Source organism: Numida meleagris, chromosome 5 (genome assembly GCF_002078875.1).
Source record: "Numida meleagris isolate 19003 breed g44 Domestic line chromosome 5, NumMel1.0, whole genome shotgun sequence".
Lineage (NCBI taxonomy): Eukaryota > Metazoa > Chordata > Aves > Galliformes > Numididae > Numida > Numida meleagris.
Genome location: NC_034413.1, coordinates 40,823,180 through 40,840,101, shown reverse-complemented (window position 1 = coordinate 40,840,101; position 16,922 = coordinate 40,823,180). Strand labels below are relative to the sequence as shown.

General features: G+C 38.4%; 1 long non-coding RNA gene across 2 annotated transcripts in view; it reads right to left on the bottom strand.

Moving 5' to 3' along the window:
• Positions 1–16,922, bottom strand: part of LOC110400380 — a 112,786-nt gene that overhangs the window by 72,640 nt on the left and 23,224 nt on the right. For both annotated transcript variants that reach the window (XR_002439778.1, XR_002439779.1), the window contains one exon: positions 2,182–2,268. This is a non-coding gene — a long non-coding RNA (uncharacterized LOC110400380). The remainder of the gene's footprint in view (positions 1–2,181; positions 2,269–16,922) is intronic.

The following is a 16,922-nucleotide window of genomic DNA, read 5'->3' as shown; positions in this document are numbered from 1 at the left end:
AAACAGACAAGAACTGATGTGTGGGATCAGGGCCCAAGTCCGTAGCACTGCACTGTATTTCATTTCAATAACTACTGAAAGCAGGGTAACATGGGCTGTGTCAGTGTCTACAGGACGACTTAATTCACTTTTGAACTCTCTGAAAAACCCTAACTTGACTTGCATCCATTTACTTGTTTAATTTTGGGAGACCAGGCCAGGGCTCCAGTTGAGATCTTGGTACAGCACATCATGCTTATGGGATGTAATAAAGAAAATAATGAGGATGCAAGTCCTGAGCAAAACCATTTCTCATTACTCTCTGTATATGCAAAAAAGCAGAGCTGGAAGCCAAACCTATGGAAATAATACATATATCTTTCACTTGTGAACTCCTGCTTCCTTCTTCTACCTTTACCAATGGATCAAACTTTCAATTTAAGAGAGATAACGATAATCTGGGAAACCTTTCTATCAGATTTTTCCAATTTCCTAGGTATTCTTGACATTTTATTTCTTGTTGCACTTGCTCAGGTTTGCTTCATACAATGCAATGGGAGACAGGATGTTCAAAACAAGGATCAAAAAAGGAAAGTCCATATTATGAGAAGTACTGGCTCTCAAAAAGCTACAAGTCTCAAAATATATGGAAAGACTTTAAGCAGAATGTGATTCCAGTGTGAGCACAAGAAACTGGATCCTTTGACAGTGAAGCCCCCTAACTCTGGAACTTTGCAGCAAAAATCAGGCCTGTAAGCTGTGTCAAAAAATGGTTAAATATGAAAGATTGCTGTGAGTAATACAGCATTACAGAGTATGGTATAAAAAATTTTTCCACACCAAAAAAGGAATAGCACGAAAAGTTGCATGTTGTAGAAAGCTGGCCATAAAGCTCTCACAAGTACTTCCATAAAGCAGATAGGAATGCTAAGAGAGTCAAACAGGAAGCATTTATACCTCTTGGAAGAGAGAGTGCTAGCAATCCATGTTCATCTTAATGCTTAACAGTTCAGCCCGCTCCCAGTGACTATAGTCACTGTGAAATGACACACGTGGTAGGCCTCAGAAAAGCAGCATGGCAAACATAACATGTTAAAAAAATGAGCTTAGGAACTTTGTAAGGCAAACCTGCTAGCAAATCCTTAAAAAACATCATCCATTAAGTGAAAAAAAAGAAAAAAAAAGTGTCCTTGATGTCTGATAAGAGAGGATTGTGTTCTTATAGATACAGGAGTCTTTCAAAGATGCCTCAGAGGTCTTTCCAAGTCATGCAACTAACCAACCTCCCTTAACTGTATGGGTGATAGGCATTCACAATTACTAAGTTCATTTATGAGATTTTGATTGTCTCCACAGCCCGTGGCCATATTAATTCCTTCCAAACCAATTCCAAGCTTTTAATTTCCCTCAGGGCCCTAGGATCCTTTTTAGAGGAAACATTTTTTTCTTATTTGGCTTCCCTACAGATACTAGGCTAGGGCAGAGGCTTCTTTGGAGCCATTAGGGATGGAAAGGACTGACTTAGTCATTTAGGATTTACTTAGTCACAGACACAGTCCTGCAGCCTGGTGCATTGTTGACTGACCTGGGTTCTTGCTCTATTTTCCCATGGTACTGTCTCCAGGCACTCCCATTAGGGAAGTTTCCCCCTGATCTACATGGAAACCCTTTCCTCATTTCTATCCTTTTGTTCTTCGATGTTGACTGTTTGTCCCTTACTCCCTTCTGTGTGTTTTAATCTTTGAAATATTCTATCTTACATATTCTGATTCACTTTTGGTTTTCCCAGTAGGTGTGTTAGCAATATAACACTTCCCCTGTGGGACAGACCTCACAGGTAGTAGGGAAGATAACCTTTTGGTATTGCATTGAGAAGTTACTGAAGCACAGTAACACTTTTTATTCAGGAGGGAATGCAAAATGCCATCAAGTCCGTAAAATGTAGGTTTTAGAATCTTGGAGTTACATGATGTACTGGAGTTAGTGGTGTGGAAAGAGGCTCATTAACTGGTAGTTTTCAAATGGCTGCTGACTAGTGCTTGTTTTCCAAAATGTGGGCTACAGCTGGAGCATGACCCTGGCTGAGTCATCAGGATAGCACTGAAATGCTAGTTCCAACCACTATCATCTACCAGTGAGCAGTAATACAGAATCAGTCTCCACAAGGATGATATTTAAGACATTTTAAAGATAACCACTTACCGGCGAAGAAAACTGAGTGTTTTGGTCTGTTTCATTTTCCTCTTGTTTGCATATTTTGGCTATTCCCAAAGCCCTTTTTTGATGGATCTGAGAAGGAAAGTCCAAAAATAATCTGTTCAGAATTGAAGTCAGAGTGAACAGTAACCTATTGCCCCAATCAAGCAAACTGTTTGTCTTTTATTGTCTATTGTTTTAGAAAAAGGCTATAGCTTTTTAAACTGTGATTTGATTTTATCACAGCAAGCTATGATGATTTTAAACTATATTTCAGACACTGAATAAATGGCCTATACTAATAGCTAGTAACAACTGATTAGTTGACTGTCTCCTCAATGCTCTACTCCTTTAACTAATTCCTAATTTATTAACATATTTGCAATACAAACCTCCTCATTCCTTGAGCAGAAACTGAAAATGGTATCCAAACTAGAAAGAGCAATTTCTGCCTCTCATTTTGTTATTGACCCTGCACAGGATTTGATTTGGATTTCAGGGTGAAGTAAGGGTAAAATAACCCTTAACTGAAGAGCTTTAGTTTTGTTCATCAGTTAATCCTTTTCCATTATGTTTTCAATATGGTATGTGTTCAATTTGTTCTTCCTTCTGCACGTATATTTCAAAAATTGTGGCCATATTTTCCTTCCAAATGATATAATTACTTCAGGATGCCTTTGCTTCTTTCTTGTTATTTTTTCTGGAAACAGTGAAAATATAAACTGCTCCTTAGCAGCCATATATATCATACTGACCCAATTTATAGCATCTGCCTTGCAACAGTATGTACTATCATTTGCCAAACATTCTTTAACTGCAAAATAATAAGAAAATAATAGTGGAGTGTTCCGACTCTTTCATGCTCTCTATTCTGTCTCCCACATGTCCCATGGAACCTACATAATGAAATGTTTTGTTTGATAGGTTGTTGAGTTAGCATGAAGAAACAGAGTCAAGCCCACGCTGGAAGCATTCAATGAACAATGCTCATGGCTTCCTGTGCCAAGGCTTCTGCATCAGCTTCTAAGTATACAGTGCTACATCTGCTGCTAGAGAAAGCTGTTGAAGTTCTGTGATTAGCTAGCAAAGTTTGCTGGAAGAACAGAATATTCTGCTACAGACACAGAAAACAAAAGAACAAGAGCAAACAAATGTATAGAATGGCAAACCTAAATACTTTGAGTTACGTTCTGCTTTGAGATAGGTGTATGCCACTTTCCTCTAGTTTTGGCATATTGCAATTAATGCTTTGGTTTTCTGTGGGACTCCTAAATCTGTGTTTTTGGACAGCAGGAGTTGATTCAATTCAGTATACTTAGATTAGTATATGGATGGCATTTGTAAAACCTTTTCCTAAAACCTTACCATGCGTTTTGGAACGTTAAGATAATACATCGATGAAGCACTCACTGAACTGTAAAACTGTCATTTTGTTTTTGTCTTGTTTCTAGCCCCAGCTCTGCAAGTCTAATGCCAGATGAATTAGTACACTTCCTTCTGACAGCTATAGATAGAATGCTTCCTTTCTTCCCTCCTCTGTCCCTCCTGTACCTTTCCAGGGAGAGGTTGAACAGCTTTCATTCTGCTATCTGTAGAAGAGAATTGAAAAATTACACCCTACTGGCTTCTGAAAGCTAATTCCTTCACCTTCTCTGCTTTTGGGTTTGTTTTGTAGTGTTCTTCCCAGAGTAGCTTCCTCCTCAGTAACTTTTCCAGCACAAAATGTGTTAGCCAGATTCTCAAGATTTTCTTAATTTCCCTAGATGTTCTGCAGCATGTCTATTTTTTCTAGGGTATGTTAAAAATAGTTTTCTATATATCCTCAAACAACAGTGATCTAGTTGAAGCCTCAAATTAATTCTTTGGAGAGTATCACTTATCCTTGCTTTGAGTCATACTCTCATTGCACAATTTATGAGAACCAGCTTTCTGGAAGAAATAGTGAGATGTAAAAACTGTAATAAATGAGAATAGCTCAACAGCAGAAAAAATAATTTCTAATGGACCTATGGAGTAGGCAGGTCTAATGATGCCTTCATTTTTTTTGTTCAATACATATCTAATTTTAGAATTGAGCAAGTACCTCGTACCCATGAAACGGCTTCAGGCATAGTGTTGAAAAATGGCTCATGCCTTCCTGCCATACACCCTAAATAAAATCTGTTTTCTTTTTAAGTGAACCTATAGACACCATAACTTATATGACTATATAAACTTGAGTGTTAGACCTACAATTCTCAAGGGAAATAACAGATACATCTAATTCCTTTCTGTTTTTTTTTTTATTTAATAGTAAATATTTTGCCATATCACAGTTGCACTGCACAGCGTTAGCAACTTAAACAATCAACTAGAATATAAAAATTATTGAATTATTGTAATGGTTTTGCTTTTGTAACCATAGAGTGGCTGAATCATAGCAGGTATTGAGAGGTCACACTAGTAGGGACATTAAGTCTTAGTTAAATCATCAAGTTTCCCTGAATACACAGAAAACAACATAACACTGTAAGTCATGGACCTGAGCCTAAATAAATGTACTTTCCTTTCTCTGATGTGCATGAGTTGGCTTTGCAGCCAACTAGCTTGACACAGAAGCCAAGATACAGTGGGAGAAGATGGTGTCTTGTCAGTCTCTCACCCACATTGATTCTCATCTCAGCCCTGAAACTGTTCTCTCCAAATGGTCTGCCACCTCACAGAATTGGTAACTGTGAAGTGAGGAAGGACATATACTATCCATTTTACTATCAGAATATTTTTTTCCTGTTCTTCAGATTTTGAAGTCCTTAGCATGGCACAAGATTGATGGCTTTCATTGGTTTTCCTTTGTGTTTTATGAATCTCTAGATGAATGGGAATATAAACAGGTCAGTCAAGAACATGTGAAAGCAGGTAAATGATAACAGTTTTCCCCACACAGATCTAGTGGTCATGCCTGTTCAAAGGTGCACCATCTGATAATTAGGGAGGAAATAGATTTTTAATTCTGACAATCAGTGCTAACATTCTGAACTATTTTGAAACCAGTGTAAGTCTACTAAATCAAGCCTCTGAAGTCAATTATTGTTAAAAGTTAATAACATGACTGAAGCCACACTTCAAATTCGGGGTTTTAAAATAGCTGCTTGTAAGTGGAGCCGTAGATGACTTCTTGGTGAGAATGTATAAAGCTCACAGAAAGTGCAATATACACTCTCAAAAGCAGTGAAAATTAAAAAGCCACTTTCCATAACGTAATTTTTAAATTTCAATTAAGAAGAAAAATAGTGCTTTAGAACTTAATTTGGATTTTTTTTAACAGTTGACCTATGGAGATCCTCTGCACTGAAACTACAGAAATAACATAACACTTTTGAAACAGAACGTACAAACTGACACAACTATATCCTATGGCATACTGTAGATATTGTGAATAAACTAGTGAAAACTACCATGCACAGAGTCATGTTCTGCTATAGTTGTGCTTTGAAAGTAATTAGCATCAAAAGCTGTCAGTGCCTTGCCTTTACAGCTCCTACTTTACTTCTGCTGTATACCTCTAAGAAAGCCCTGGCCAGTGTATAACTTTTCCTTCCAAGCCATACCAGAGTTGTATTTAGACTCTGTTTCAATGATCCACTATCTAGATGCTACACACACACAAAAAAAAGTCACTATTTGGCCATATTTCTCTGAATATCTCACTGAGCTGTGAAGGTTTGTTTACAGAGTTGCTCAGCAGCTTTATTTTCCACTGTCTTCAGTTGCTGGCTCTTTCTTCTTAGAAAAGAAGGACCTATGAAAAAGAGAATGTGTAGACTACTTCAAGAGTAAACTGCTGTATATTTGCTATTATTTAGTTCCATTCAGAATAGGTGTTTCAATTGATTTCTAAACATTTCTCTTAGAAAGACAACTGAATTTACCTAGTTAAAACAAAATCATTCCCCTTTTAGGATTTTCAAAGCAGCTGAGGCAGTTGGGTGCCCAACACTCACTGACATTTAATGGCTTTTGCCAGTCTAATTCCTCTAAGCCTTACAAAAAATACCAGCCTTGTGTGCAGCTGTGGAAAATTTGTATTCATTACTAATACCCATGCCATCATCTTAACACATAATTAAAAAAATAAAGGCATGCCAAAATGCTACAGTATTTCTGGGAAAAGGGGGAGATCTGCATACAGGGATCTTCCATGGTTGGGAGTGAGGCAAGGAAAAAAAAATTAAGGTCTTAAGGAAGATGCAAATATTTTAGCATCATCTGAACCAGAATTTGCCTCAGAATGGAATATAGAAAATTCTAAACAATTTGATTTAGGAAAATGAGACTGTCATAGGACCTATTTTGTAATGATCACGTACACAAACTTTTGCAACGTTGCACTTGATTATCAACCACACTGCTAATTAATGTCAACAATCACACTGGTGCCAATAGGAGTATTATTCATATATGTCTAAAAGTCTTGTCATTTATTTCTGCATTTCACTCTCATAGCTTTCATTTTTACAATAATGTCATCAAAAGGATAAAGGATTTCATCCTAAATGGAACAGAATATAACTATATTAAATACATTATAAAATATTTTTTTCCTGTCCTTCAAATTTTCCTAAACTGTCAGGCTACAGATTCTTAAGAGCCTTCTGGCACTCGTAGACTTAAAAATTTCATATTAGAAGTGAAACTTAGAGTTTACTCAATTACTGTTTTCTGAAATAGAAAGCCAGAATTAGTCAATGTTCCACAAACATTTAAGGACATATAAGGGTGAACACCATCATAAATATCACATTGGAAATAGGAAATATGAAATATGTGAGCATTTACAGGCAAACTGGGATATTTTGGATTTCACACTCTGTTTCATGAATTAACATTGGCTAGTTAATATTAATTTTAGCCTTTTTGAATTAACAAGATCTGCCCCAGTGCCAGCGCTGGAACTGTCTGGAAGTGAATGAGAAAGAGGCCCCAGATTACACTATTACTTACTCAAAAACATTCCTGAATGCTTTTAAACTGTGTCTTCATGGAAAATCTTTTGCTGTTATTGAAAATAACTGTACAATAATCTTATTTTAGTGTCAGATGTGTAGATAAAATGGCTGCAGTAAGGGAATGGTGACATGCTTGGAAATTTTTATGAACCCAAAACCATACAGCCCCAATCTATCAGACCTCAACAGAAATGCTTTTAATCACGTGTTTTGTAGCAATAGTAGGCTTTCTAAATGAAGTTACTTAGAGACATAAAATTCATACCTACAAGAAAGCCTTCTATTTCCCAGACTTATGCTGTATCATCTAGAATCTTTTCTAGAGGAGCTTTTATTAAGAAATCTATTTTGTGTGCTAGTTACTGAACCATGAATTTACAGCAAGTATATGCTGTGTTTTCTAGCAGCTAGACAAACAAATCTTTTTTGGGCTAGTCTCATCCCATCCATTTCAGAAAAGACAAACAGAAAATATTCTGAATGCTAAGGCAGATAGCAAACCGAATCTGTTTTAAGTAGAGGATTTGCAAGACTTGATCCATACCTAGTTTCAATACAGCCTATTTTCAACACTTCAGGAAAGAGCTGGCATCAAACAAATCATCTTCATGACATCCCTCTCATGACAGCATGACAGCTCCTGTGCAGATGAGGAAGGGACAGATCCTAGGCTTGTCTGCTCCTGGATGCCTGGATGTTTTGACAGTGACAATTTGGGCATATCATATTGTTCTTCCTCGAAGGAATTCAGACTGAAGGACAAAGAGCACAGAGGTCACTGCTGCAGGCCTGTTGTTTAGTATAACTCCAGGCATTTTTTAGACCACTTTTAGGATGATTTTCAGATCATGGAAGACTGCCATGGGCAAGTTCTTGTGGGAACTCATGATCTGTTTGTTGGTGCAAATTTAACTCATTTAACAAGATATGTCTGTTTATTTTAAGAAGGCTTATGGTGAGAACTCTTCTGATGCTGCTTTTTATTATGTTATTCTTTCTGTTCAAAGAATAGGAAGGGGTTATACATTCAAACTTATTCTTCAAAGTTGCTTCCTGAGCCAGCAACTTTTCTCATGTGGAAGCAAGAGATTATTCTGCCACCCATCCAGCCCAGTAACTAACACAACCACACAGAACGCAATGCCAGCATAGAGGATCCAGCTTTTGTCCCAGGTTAGCGCTGCACAGTGTAAATCCATTGCTAATGCACCATTTTAATAGAAAGTGTCTACTCTTATAATCCATGATGTAACTCTGAAGACTGTAATACTATAAATCATAAATCAATAAAATATTTTATTTTATACCACGGACAAGTTTTGCACAATTCTGAAACTGATCTGTGAAGACTAGTTATGTTTAGATAAAAAATAAAATTCTGCTTTGTAAGGGGAAGAATCAGATATCAAAACCCATCAATATTTCTAGTCAAAAGGCTAGGTGTTTTCTTCTATATTCACAGAAATTATGTGCATAAACTGGAAAATTTTGCTAGCCCACACTAAGGCAAATATGCTCAACATCCTCAACACTCGCCCTAAGCCTTCACATTTACTAGGATTTCTGCCAACATTGGCTCACTGGCCCCTATCATTCCTTTTACTGTGGTTAAACCCTTGCTACAGAGGCCCTAGACATCCAAGACCAGTGTGAATTGCAGAAACATCCTTCTGTATTCAGTCCCGTGTGCTGGCTGGCTAATGCAGAGTGCCGAATCGTAAGCCATTCCAGGCTGTGTGCCAGCACTAACTCCAGTCCTCCCTTGGGCTTGAGATGTCTGGACAGCCTGAGATGACCAAGGAGAAAATCCAAGGAGCTATGACTAAGTCTCCATTTAGAACATTGTTTCATCCATGTCTAACCCTATGTCTTCAGCCTTTACTGCGTGTCAGCCCACATCTATTACCAACCTTAAAGCTCATTTGCTACAACATAGTGCTGATAATTTGAAACTCAGTTCAGGGTTCCCTTCTCCTGAACCCTGGTTGTTACACTGTACTTCTCCATAGGTCAGCTCCCCCATCTGAGACCCAGCTCACTGGCTTAAACCCAGCTGTAGTGCTTTAGCACTACGGGTCAGGTCCTTGCTGTCCTCAGCTTTAATCATCTCATTAAACATGAGCTGGAGAGATTGGACCTAGTCAAGAGGTCCCTTCCTGATTTATCCATGTGGAAAGCTTTTCTACCCTGTGGAGTTACAGTTCTACAGTCCTCAACAAACCTGAACCCTAATTTCAACCCAGCAATAAACTGATTTTCCTCTAATCTGAAGTTCTTGGCAACTAAAAGAACCTAATTAGGGTGTTTCTGTTGGCACTAGATCTTTTTCTGTGAGGGTGAAACATATTTCAATTGTACGTAGTTCAAGCTCCTTAAATACTGCCAGCTAAAACATGAATTTGAACTTAACTGAGCATCCTCTGGGCAATGGACCTGGGTTTAAGTCCAACATTTTGACCCTGTCAAAACTAGGCAAGCAGCTTCATATGGAGCTGCTGGTTACTGGACCTCATCCTCCTTAAACTTAACCTTAACACTAATATTAGCTTTAACTTAATCACAAACCAGCAACTGCTGCCACCACCAGCAGAATAAACTTATATCATAGAGCTCTATCAGTTGAAGCAATGGTCCTGCTGCAATCTCTTGCCCTAGCCTGGAACTTTCTTTCACCAGTCTTATGAAGGACCTGAGCCAGAACCAGACCTATGATTGTCTATTTCTGGATTATTTCTACAAAAAATCTCAGTTTATGATCTGTCATCTGAGTCCAAAACCTCAGCGAAGTCTCACCTGCATTCATTGCATGCTCAACATCTTTATTCTTGGCACTTCATTAATGCGGCTTAATAAATTGACACAAACTACAACAATTACTTGTTTTGAAAAATCTGCCTTTCAGACTCAAAATCATGAACAACCTAAGCAGAAATTTGCATTTATCTGACTCATTTCCCTTATTGCAGCAAGATGCCAGCTCTGAGTGAAGGACAGAGACTGTCCTGTTTTGGTTTCATTTACTAGGAAATCTGGGCTCCCTAGTACAAAAAAGACAGGGATCTCCTGGAGAGAGTCCAGTGGAGGGCCACAAAGATGATAAAGGGCCTGGAGCATCTCCCCTATGAGGAAAGGCTGAGAGAACTGTGTCTGTTCAGCCTTGAGAAAAGAAGACTCAGAGGTGATATTATCAATGTTTATAAATATCTTAAGTGTGGGAGTCAAAGAGACATGGCCAACCTCTTTTCAGCAGTCTGTGGGGACAGGACAAGGGGAAATGGCCATAAACTTGAGCACAGGAAGTTCTGCACCAGTGTGTGAATGAACTTCTTCCCAGTGAGGTTGACAGAGCACTGGAACAGGCTGCCCAGAGAGGTTGTGGATTCTCCTTTTCTGGAGATATTCAAGGCATGCCTACCTGTGAAGCCTGCTTTGAGGGGCCTGCTTTGCAGGGGGGTTGTACTCAATGATCTCTAGAGGTCCCTTCCAAACCCTACAATTAAAAAAAAAAAAAAAAAAAAATGCAAAGGATTTGCTTTGAGCCTTTGGAGTGCAAGCTTACAAGGAGTGAATGGTACTGGCCAGAAGGGGCAGATAGGTAACTGCTTGGCAGTTCCTCTTGCTTGATAATTTGGTGGAAGCCTTCTGACTTCAGGTGGTTTCTCACTTGAATTAGTGGCTAATGCCAGACAGAGCAGCTAAGACAGATATGAGATATGGATGTATTTTTTATATTTTTTTAAATATAAATACAGCTTCCTTGTTCTTTATACAAATAAAAATTCAGGGTAAAATCAGTGAAGTGTTTCATTAAACATAAGAACTGCAAAATATAATTATTACTACTAAAAACATATATCCTGCTGGCCACTGCATGCATGAAAAGCCAGTCATCCAAAGTGTGGTGTTACAATTGTTTGATCTCTCTGAACAGTTTTGTGAATATTGCTGAGATCAGTATCCAAAGCCAAACCCTCAGACTAACATCAGATGCCAGGTGGATGGTGTCTCTGGACTTAATACAGTCCAGCAATATTCTCTCATACAGGGCTGCTTTTCAATTTGTATTTTCCACTCAAGAAGGTCAAATTTTAATTTGCATTAGGCAATAAACATGTGAGCTGCACCTAATAAATGAATCTCATTTGAAATAATGCCATCATAAAGTTCAGTTATCACAGTTTCTCCTTTCTACTGAAAACAAAACTTAATGGAAGAGGACAATGCGTACAAGTTGACTATTAAGCCAAACTCCAAGCAGTGGTTTCTCTTATGCAATAGTCAGTTCACAATAACTGTTGTGATGTATTCCTTAGACAAAGGAAAGACTACAACCTATTGCATTGGAGCAAGCTATGTACTGTGAAGTCCACGTTCCAATTTTAAGAGATAACAAATATGTCAGGTCACATTCCATCCCAAGAAAAAATTTGTGTCATTGCTCCTTTTCAAAATACTGGAACACTTCTAACTTACTCCATGTTATAAATTACCATGGCATTAGTAAAAACCTCAAAAGATATTTTATGTATACTAGTTATTTTTTTTTTAAAAAGAGAGATTATAGAAATGTACTTACAAATGAAATAGTCAACAGAGTGTGAGGGTGTGTTTGCTGGGGGAAAGGGGAGGTTTTAAATGGATGACAATATAACAAATTAATAATAAATAACCAAAATAAACAGCAAATAATAACAACAAAGCACCAAATAAATACCAAATAAGCAATAAAAACACAATTATCAATCATCAGATTTCTAATAACAACATCAACCTTCAGTATTCTACCAGCAACCTCATCAGAACAGGGATTTCATTCTTTGCAGCAAGTAAACCACTCCTTTATATCCAACATGCAGCCAGAGGAATGAGTTTCTTTTTCTTAAATATTCTCCCTTGAATCTTCAAGATAAATGTAGTTTTTTCTATTACTCATCTGCAACAACAAAACTGAGCTCAGCAGGTGTGTGGGAAACTGAAATAAACTGTGAGGAGGCTGAGATATGTCAGTCTGAAAGTAATACCTCCTGTTTTTTTACATAGAAACAACAACAGAAACAAAGAGCACAAATACGCTACTTGATGGAACAAATTCTCAGCTACAGAACACTCTTTTTCAACATAGTCATCACCACTGGCTGTGCATTTTTGCCAGTGATGAACAAGAGCCCGCATGCCATGCTCATAAAAATCTGCACCACTGGAGGTGAACCACTGTCGCTGTTGTCACTGCTGAAATGCACCACCCATTGCCTCACTGTGCTCACATCCACTGTTTGGTCTCCATAAACATTCAGCAAGTGTTGATGAATGTCAACAGTTGCAATTTTTTCCACATACAGGAATTCAGTGACACACCTTTGCTTCATACACCCTTCCATGTCAGACGCCATTTTGTCAGACTGCCTCTCTGCTGCTCTGTCACGCAGCAACAAATGGTAATGTAATATTGACAGGGAAGGCTCATCCTCTACTGCCATACCACAGACATTCACCTCTGATGCTATGGACCAACAGAATAAAATAGGAGGCATCACTTTCAGAGCAACTCTTGTATTTGAATTGAAAAACCTACTCTCAAAAAATGGTCAGTTGTAACAAAGTTAAAGATGTATAATTTCTTTAGGTCAGTGTGATACCTCGTGCTTTTAAAATCAGGAAGGAGAGATGTTCGTTATCTGAGGGAATAGTTTTTTTCAAAATATCTTTCCATAAAGTACAAGCTCTCAGGAAAGATAATTTTCTACTTGTTCTTGTAGTAGTCTTCTGGCTACATCTGCTCAAGAAAACTGATTGTGCCTAGGAATGTGTTTGGGCTGTGAGGCCAAGTGGCCTGAGGTGGCCTACATCCATGCTAGACAACTGCTGGTAGCTTCCAAAACAAGAGTTTCCAGGGCTCTGCCCACAGGAAGCATCTACTCCAATAATTTAACTGCCAGAGCTCCAAAACGTGCCAGGAATTGCCCGGGTACAGAATTTTTTGGAGGAGGTTGAACTTATGCCAGGTGAAGGTCTGTTTACTAGCACAGACACTCACATCCCAGTGCTGGCAACGTTCCCAGTCATGCTTGCATTTACTAATAGAGACAACAGCATTTCAAGGGGGCCCACATATTAGGGATTTACTTGGTGTGTTTATGACCAGTATTTCATGTCCTTCTCTTAGTGGTGCCCTTGTGACATGAGAAAGAGGGGATAAATGTGGAGTGCTTAGGCTGTTTAATAATGCCACTTTGCAGGAAGCATGTTACAGGTAAGACACACAATGGGAACATTAGATAACTGCAAAAGAAGAAACCGGCCCATAACTGGCTGTGAATTCTAAACAGAACAAAATCTAAACAAAATATTTTAGAGGCTTCCTTTATCCCACTGAATTCCATCAAATTACATGTGCTTTCCTGTGTTTTGGCACTGGAAAAAGGTACAAAACTGCCTTCTAATTCTGGAAACATGAGAAATACGTATGTCCTCTACAACATGTTACTTCAGGTCTGCTATTCAACTCCTCAAGCAATCCATGTCATTCTGACATCTTCCCACCTCATGACAAGAATGTAAGATCTTACCTCAGGGAAACTGGTTTGTTCAGTGGGGCTTTGCAAGGTATGACACAAGCTAAGTGCAACACTACATCTTTCAGTGTTTGTCTTGACTTCTGTTCAAAAGTGGAAACCCTTCAGGAAAACACTTTGTCAAATACCTCTTTTGTGCAGTCCTCAGTATGTTCTAAGAGTCATGAAAGCTTTCAAGGATGAAAAAAGTCATAAATGTGCACACATATGGTTTGTATCTGAGTGCAGGATGTATGGGAAACATTGAGGAAGGAACAGAATTTACATATTGGGCTGTCATACTCAGTAATAACAACAACAAAAACACTTTCTACCTGCAGCCTGGTCAGTTGGAATGCTCTGCTAAATGTGATCACTGGAATGACTGGCTAATTTTTGAAAAACACTGTCTGTAAATGAGCTGGCTGCCATTCCATTGTAGATAATTGTTTCAGAAGGAACAAAAAGCACGATGAGGCCATGTGAGGCCAGTGAGAGGAGAGGAGGGAAAGTCTGGATTAGAGACTTCCTGTATGAAAAACATCTGCACTGGAACTGGAGGTGCTGCACTCCTGCAGCATGGTCTTAGATATCTGCAGATATTACACATCCAGCACTCACTACTCACGTGGCCTGCCCAGGTACGCTGTTTTGGTAATCCAGGGATATGAAAGCATATACAGAAACATGCTCCTCCTTTTCCCAAAGGCAGGGGCCCTATTCAGTGGAGCATACTGAAAATAAATATTCAAAAATACATATTTTTTTTTTGTTGTCAGTTTAAATTTGGGTTCCCTTGAAAATAAAATACTGTAGATTATTCACTTTATATTTCATTCAGAACGGTAGTATGCATGAGGCATAAGGGCCTGTGTTTGCACTGCAAAACTGAATAGGAACTATTTTCGCTTCAAACTGCATCCTGTCAGTTCTGGAGAGAATTTTAAAGAACATGTTGCATAAATATATCGCACCTGAAGTGAATCAGCAGGAGTCACCAGGAGACACACAAAATCAACATTTTTTCAGATTTCTGTTAAGAAACTGTTTTAAAATTTGATGGCCCTTATGTTTTCCATTTCACAGACAACAGACTTCTTTAGTGAGTGTGCCTGGGAGGATCATCCTGAAAATCCAAGTGGTTATACATTATAACTCATCCTGCTGACATCCTTCAGGGCCCCAACTTCCTAAGGCTACCTTTAGCATTTATCTCAAATTAATTCTCACCAGCACACTCTCCCTCATTGATCCCAGCATTCTGTACACTGGCTACCAAAGTAACAGAAACAGAAGGCAACTCATTCAAAGGTTTGCAGCACATAATTTCCAAAAGAATATTTCCTACTTACATAATGAAGGATCAACAGGATAGGCAAGACACTCCTATGGTTTAGGAATTACATTAGGAAAAACATGATTCAGTATGGCTTATGGTAATAAAGTTACGGGAACAGAGGCAGAGAAGGAAATACAGAGTATCAGGAGAAACTATTTCTGTTATGATATCTTACCACTGTGAAATTACCACTATGTACATAGTTCTGGTATTTATAGTTCCAAAAAAAAATTGTAAAAGAATCACAACAATGCTGCAATAACTGGACGGCTACCTTGCAGGACACTAATGGAGATCAAGTGGTTTGGCTTGCCCAAAATATGGTGATCAGTTTGGTCTGCAAGAAAGTAGCAAAGCATTCTTAATTTAACCATTACATACAAAATAAGATATAGAGTGATTGTTCAAGGATAAAGAATCAAAAATGGAATAAGAATTAGTAATAGCTCAATAATAAATATTAGCAATTAAAACTTCTTTCATGTTATGAGAGATGGTCAGCTCCTTGGAGACTTTCCAACAAGACTTGATGTCCCTGCTGAAATACAAGCTCAAAATGTGGGCTTGACACACTTAAAATAGTTTGCAAGCCAGAATTATCCTATTTTTCATTTCTGACTTTGTGTGTAGACAGTGAAACTTGTGTCAACAGCAAGAGACAATCTGTCCAACAGATGGGCCATGAGCCTGAAGGAACACTGCACATGTATGAAGGGATAGGATCACACCATAAAGGACAGATATTGGCCATTCCTACCCAACTCTTCCTGAGTCAGTAAGAGATGTGGTAAAGAACAGATGCTCATTGGCAGGAGTGATATCAACTGGTGAGTGGGAGCTGAGGAAAGGCTGTAAACAAGACACTTTTCCAAAGCCGCAAGATCTCTGTGGAAGAAGAGCTGGTTTCTCCTCCACATGCAAGGCATCAGAGCTTCTCCTCTCCTCTTCCATTTGCACTGAACTGAGGCAGGAGCATGTTTCAAGCCAGCTCCTTCTGGCCTCGCGTGACCCTACCAGAGAAGATGACAAGAAGGAGCCTCACTTGCTAGACGCAGCTTGCCAGTGGGTGCAGTCACTGAGAAATTCCATGTCAGACTCTGTGCCTTGACTGTCTGCCAGTGATCCGGCATGCCTGAGCCCTGGTTCAGACACGTATATGGCTGAGTGACTTCAGTGTGCTAGGAATAAGATTGATGCAGTAAGCACGGCTAAAGCTCTGCATATCCAATTGAATTTGCATAAACAAATGCTCTTCCACAAACACTACTGGATTCTTTCTAGCTGAGATAAACCATTTATATAAGTTTTATTGCTCTGGCATAATACAGCTACTAAAATCTATATTCTCTTTTTCTTATTATATCTGATATTTACAAATTATGCAATTTCTCATTACTAAAAAGGATAACTAGATCTAAAATCAATTCCTACTTTAAATCTTTATTTCCATTTGCCATTTGGGGATCACCATTCCACAAAACTGATACATGTGCTTTCAGGCTGGAAGTAATTTTATTTGTATGGCATTAATTGTTGTTCTGAATCATAAAATCCAATGAGGAAACCTCAATTTCTGCTATAATTGTTTCCACTTTAAAAAACAGGTCATTTCCAATATATAAACATCCATGCTGACATCAGTATTGCCTTGTAGGATGAAATAATACATTCTATGTTTGGCAAGAAAAAATCGTTCCATTTAAAATAAAAGAGCGTCATGTTCCCAAAATTTATCTCCTTAGGAAAACACAGTAACAAATAAGGCATGCAAAACATGTGTTATGGTTTTGTGATTTTTTGTTGTCAGTATTCCACATCATTACATCATGTAAGGTACGGGCAGTTAAAGAGTTAATTCCCTGATTACTGCAA